The 6,150-nt window shown below is 49.3% G+C and overlaps 1 pseudogene; it reads left to right on the forward strand.

Annotated features, from left to right (window-relative positions):
• Nucleotides 1-735: 735 nt before the first annotated feature.
• LOC105508037 lies at nt 736-2,138 on the forward strand (annotated as a pseudogene).
• Nucleotides 2,139-6,150: the final 4,012 nt, after the last annotated feature.

Consider the following 6,150-nt stretch of genomic DNA (forward strand, 5'->3'; position numbering starts at 1 on the left):
GTAACACCATTGCCACCGTCGTGGTAGGATCAGTTGGGCATGTAAGGGACTGTGAGTGCTGGCAAGGCAAACCTCACCTCCCTCACGGCTGGGAATGAATACGTGGGAGCCTAGGTCCATGAGTTCTGGGACCCAGGTGGGCGGGCTTCCAACAATCTTACAGGACGACCACAAGAGCCCCTTGACTTAGGCCAATTCTGCTTATTGATAATTGGCCTCAGAACAGTTCTGTGTCCAGTCCTCAGTCAGCAAGAAATCCAGTTTGCCAGGATTGTGCCCCTAGGATTACACACCTGTCCTTTCGCCATCATCCCATGCCTCCTCCTCCTCCCACCAAATCAAAGAGAATGAGAAATGCATCTTTGACCATTTGGTTATGAATGTAAGTGTGCCTGTCTTCACAATGAAAGCTCCTGAATGTTCCAAATTTGCAGGTTTCATGGTGGGGAAAAAAGGCCTCTGACAGCATAAATATTTAATCAACATTAAGAATGTCCAATAAATGAGGGGAATCAGGTTTCAAATTGACTGGTTCAGATGATTAAAGTACAGAAGTCATAGTGGGGCAAAAATAAAGTATCCTCTAGAAAAGTAGCATCTTGGGGGCAGGGGCAAGACGGAAGATAGCACGTGGGGACCTCTCCAGGCCAGGCCGGGCATGGCACTCAGGGCAAGTGCGGCAACCGCTGTCACTCTCGAAGGCTGCCGCGCCCCCTGGGGCAGTTGAGAGGGGTAATGCCCTCCATGATGGAGAAGCCGAGTGTGAATCCCACAGCCGGGCCAAGACGGTGCCCAATGGCGGATAGCCCCACTCTGAGGATGACAGCAGAGAGGAGGAGCACTCACACGACAGCATGATCCGCATTGGAACCAATTACCAGGCTGTAATTCCAGAGAGCAAGCCTGAGAGCCTCACGTGCTACAGCAACAAGAAGCTGAAGGGGATGCTGGTGTGGTCACCCAACCGCTGTGTGTCGGATGCCAAGCCTGACAAGTACATTGCGATGGCCACGGAGAAGCACAGCTACAACATTGAGCAGGTGCTGGGCATGCTCTTGTGGCATAAGCACCATGTGGAGAAGTCGCTGGCCGACCTGGCCAACTTCACCCCGTTCCCTGACGAGTGGACAGTAGAGGACAAGGTGTTGTTTGAACAGGCCTTTGGCTTCCACGACAAGTGTGGATCCAGCAGATGCTGCCCGACAAGTTGATTTCCAGCCTGGGTGAAATATCACTACTCTTGGAAGAAAACCCACAGCCGAACTGGCATGATGGACAGACAGGCCCGGTGGCTGAGGGGCTGTAAGGACAAAGAAGACAGTGATGAGTTCAAAGAGGGTCGAGGAGGCCTGAGAGAGAGACAGCCCGATGGTGGAGACCTCAAGAGAGAGGTACAGAGCATAAAGCAGAGGAACAGCAGCCTGTGCCAAGCCCTGGAGGGCGGCATTGATCCACTCCGCCCCCTGGAGGCCAACACCAAGTTCAACTTCTGCTGGACCACAGAGGAGCAGCTTTTGGCTGTCCAAGCCATCTGTAGGTATGGCACAGACTTTGGGACTATTGCAGAGGTGACTGGGAACAAGACTCTCACCCAGGTGAAGACCTTCTTTGTGAGCTACCGGCACTGCTTCAATCTGGAGGAGGTGCTGCAGGAATGGGAGGCTGAGCAGGATGGAGCCCGTGGAGCCACAGTCCCCATGGAGGAGGCTAGGAGAGAGGCTCCCTTGCCAGCCCCAGCCCTAGAAGAAGATGATGAGGTCCAGATTACATCGGTCTCCATATCTGTGCTCCGGTCAGTGCCCCCTCCACCACCCCCGCTCCACCTCCCACCTCCGCGCCCTAGCTGCCCCCCGCTGCTGAGGCCACCTTTGCCCATGGCTCCCACTCTGCTCTGACAGCCACCCACAATGCAATAGGGCCGCTTCCTCCAGCCCCGGTTGGCCCCCAGCCAGGCCCCACTGCCTCTCATCCTCCCTGCTCTGGCTGTCTCCTGCCACAGTGCCCGTCCTGGCCCTCAGCCCCCATCCACCCTGAGTGGAGCCCGCAGTACCCTCACTCTGAATCCTGAGGTCCTCCACCAACCACAGGCTCCAGGACCCCTTTGCTGGCCATCCCCAGGCATCTCTGGTGTCACTTAGGACAGAGGGGCTAGGGCTCTTGCCAGGTCTTTCCAAGACCTAGAGCTGCCAACAGCCCAGCCCAGACTTACAGGTTCTGCATGTGTTCCTGGCAGCTGGGCCTGTCTCCTGGGTCCATGGCCTGGGCTCAGGGGCCTTTGAGCTAGACTGAGGCCACTTTTGCTTCGTGGCCAGGACTGGAATGGCTGCCTCCTAGTCTGCTGGGGTTTGGCCTCTGGGCCCTGCCCTTTGTGCGTCGGGGGTAGGGACCTTAGTGTGGGGGTGGGAGAGGACAGTTGGGTATGCTGGCTGTTCTCATTTCTCTTCTTTCTTTTAGCAATAAGTCTTGGGTGAGGTGGGAAGGGAGGCTGCAGGGGGAGGTGGGCAGAGGAGGTTTTACAGCAGCAGAGGCTAGAAGGGAAGTTCTGTCTTCAGGGGCCAGGTGGAAAACGCTAAGGAGCTGAGGGTGCCCACCAGGCCCACCTTCCAGAAGCTTGGAGAAATGGGGGTTGGGAACTTATGCAGACATGGGTTTACTTTTCAACATATTTTAAAAATTGAAAAAGAAAAACCTCCTAAAAAAAAAGTGGCATCTTTAGAGGGTTTCTATCTCTACTACATCGGCTTCCTTGAGTATAAAGGAACCAAAAGCATCCAATTTATCTCTTCATTATTAGTAGGGGGTGGCATAGGGTGAGGTGTGGAGATGAGGAAGTATAGCAATCTCTTAATAATCCTGCTTCGGTAATAATGAATATCAGTGGAATTTCTCAACTTTATTGAAGGGACTGCTGGAGTTCAGACTTAAGGAGAAATGTCTAAAAAGGAAAAAGCGGCATGCTTGGTTTTGTATCTTGTTTGAAAATATATTTCAAACGTTCAGCAGAATTTTAGAGATCATAACCACCCTCTGCCCCCACCACCTTCTGAACCCTTAGTCCCCAGTAGTTCTGATTTACTTTTAAGATTCTTTTAGTTTTATGTTTTAACTGAAAAAAAAAAATCCTACCCAGCCAGGTTTCCATCTGTATCACCGGGTTGAATTTAGTGTAGGAAAGCCTGTGCAAAGAGAATAAAAATGTAGCTTTTTTCCATTGCCGGATTCAGGGGAACCAACCATTTGGAAACAAAGGAGTTCCATTTTGACTAGCAGCCTTTCTGCTTTCCATCAGTGGACAAAATGAATGTACAGGTTTAAACATCATCTGGGGTCACTTCTAGATCCATGTTTGGAGATAGATTGGTTTGTTATGATTCTGGCAGGAAACGGGTGATATCAAACAGGTGATCAAATGTATCAAACAGGTGATACATTAATGGAGGTACCATGGTTGAGCCATGCCAGGATGAAGAGAGACCAGCAGAGGCCAGCCACAGTGACAAGCATGGAATCCCACAGATCTGAGGAGGAGGGTGAGGGAGTGGTTACTGGGCCCACAGAAGGTTGTGGCTACAGTGTAGCTGTGAGAGAGGACTGCCCACAGGAGCTGTGGCCTTGGAGGGGGACACAGCCATGGCCAATGCATAGATCGGCAGGGAGGGAGCTGGGAGAATAAATATTCAAACTTCACCCTACCTGTCCACCCCTAGATCTCCGGCTGGGGCTTCCCATTGGCTGAATCCAACCAGAAGCCAAAAGGCAAGAGTGATGTCCATAAATGTCAAACTTCTGGGTCTCCAGCAAAAGGGGGAGGAGTGGGGAAATGGTCTGCAGGGAGAAGAAAAGACTATTCAGCACAGATGGGGAAGAAGAAATAAATAGGGAGGACTAGGGAAGGGGTGGAAGAGATTGTGGTGATGGTTTCAACGATGTAGACTTATCTCCAAGCACAACATGTTGTATACAATAGGTATGGATTTTTGTATGACAGTCATACTTGAATGAAGGCTTTGTAAAAAAAAAAAAGAAAGAAAAAAAGAAAAGAAAAGAATAGGGGCAGGAGGGTGAGGCAAACGGTCTTCCATGAACTTTGCATTTGGGATTTTGTGCAAGGGGCTGAGTGCCTGAGAGATGCTGTTTGAACTGCCATATTCCCAGGGCTTCCCCAGGATGGGTGATGAGCGGGGCTGCCCCGACCTTGGGGCCATATGCCAAGTTTCCCGACCACAAAAGCCCATGTTTAGAGCTGATACTGGCTGCTTCCTCCCCACCTTGGTAGGGCTATTTTCTAGGGAGTGGCAAGGACATAAGAATGAGAAGGCACACCAGCTTGGTGGAGAGCACCAGCGGGCTCACTGCGAAGTCCAGCAACTTTATTGTCAGCTCAGAGCATCTCCCCACCAGAATCTCAAGGAAGCGGAAGTACAAGTGGCTGTGAAGTTATCTGCGTGTTTATCTTATCTTCTGCTATTCATTTCAAGAGTTGGAGTTATTATTAATATGAAGGCCTGGCTTCTGGCAGCTCTTCTCTTAGAATGGGTTTATGCCAAGCTGCCAGTTATCAGAGGATTCAGAGTCTAGGATTACGCTGACAGCGGGTCTCAGAGCTGTGATGGGAGTGCAAAGACACGGGAAACAACGTTGTATTAAAGAGGAATCAGCATTTTGTGTCTAGTCCTTGATGCCCTTTTGGCTCCTTATTTCTGAAGAACAGCAAGGAAAATACAAGCAGGGACAGACTGGAATCCCATGAATATCAGAGAAAAGCGTGATTTTCAAGAGACTGCTCAAGTTACAGAGATTCCCCAAATCTGAAGAAGTAATTAACTGATGAGTTTGCATACTTCATGCAGGGTGAACTCCAGCCAGTCTAGAAAAACGCTGTGATGGCTGATGATTTACCATACTTTGCTTTCAACCAGTAATTGTCTCAGATTCTTAACCACTGATGGTTTTGGTGAATGTTTTGGAGAAAAGGCTCGAGAGAAACTTCATGACACTAAACATATTCCCTGAGAAGTGAGGTGCTAGAATGCTAAGGTGATGTCCTAGACTCCGCAGTCTCTTAAACACATCTGACATTTTATGTCCTTTTCATAGGCAATAGCTCATCCCTCCCTAAAGCGGAGTGAAGGCTCTTATTTAGCTTAAAGACAGGCATTGGACTTTGAGTAAAGAATCATTTTCTTGTACGTTCCACTACACCCTCCAATGTACATTTGCACTCTGCTGGCGAATGACCATGAGCTATTAAATCATGACATAGAGAAAGATGACAACTGTAACATTGGAAATGACCCCCAAGTCCCACCTACTGAAGGAACACCACAAGTCTTCCTTACTTTAAACCATGGCATGGGGGCACTATCACCAAGCATAAGAATGCCCGCAATTTTCTGGGGCCATGTTAGGTGGGCAGAGAAGATGAGGCACTGAGTTCCTTCAGCCACATCTTAACTGTGCCATGTCAGAGAGACTTTTTATGTTGATTGAACTGTGTCCACCTTGTCTCTCAGCACCAATGCGAACTTATTAAACAGCTCTTCCTCTAATCTTCTTTCAACCATCTACTCATCAGCAGACTAGAAAGGAGACTGGCTCATTTCTTTTTCCTGTCAGCCACCAAAAGGGCCTGGGAGCTTTGATAAGGGCCTCGATGTGCAAGACCACATAGATATCAGCAAAGCTGTGGAGGAAAGAAGAAGTGGTCTGCTTAAAACCTAAGAGGACAATACAGGTGCTATTCCCCAATTCTGCATAGGGGGAATTTCCCAAATTCTGCACAGGGGGTTGTAGCTATGTAGATGAGGCTTAGAGAGAATTCACTGACCACCGGAACAAATATTCTCAGTTGCTTTCAATCTCTGCCAGCCAAGTAATGCTACAGACCACTGTCAGATGGGGGGAAAAAAAAAGAAAATCAGAAAGAAAACTGAAGCACCAATGATAGCCATCTTGTGACTGTGACCAATTGCCTACTGAACAGTTCTTAATGTCCTGGGCCCCAGCAGGAAACCACTGAATCTATAAAGTCCTCTCCACCAGAAATGAGTCTGATTGTGGATGGCCTGGTTAACCCAGATTGCCTTCGGTGCCTGAGGGAGTTGATATTTTCTCATTATGAAGACTTTCCCATCTAGTGAACGCTGCAAA

Source organism: Colobus angolensis, unplaced genomic scaffold, assembly GCF_000951035.1.
Source record: "Colobus angolensis palliatus isolate OR3802 unplaced genomic scaffold, Cang.pa_1.0 Scaffold10, whole genome shotgun sequence".
Taxonomy (NCBI): Eukaryota; Metazoa; Chordata; class Mammalia; order Primates; family Cercopithecidae; genus Colobus; species Colobus angolensis.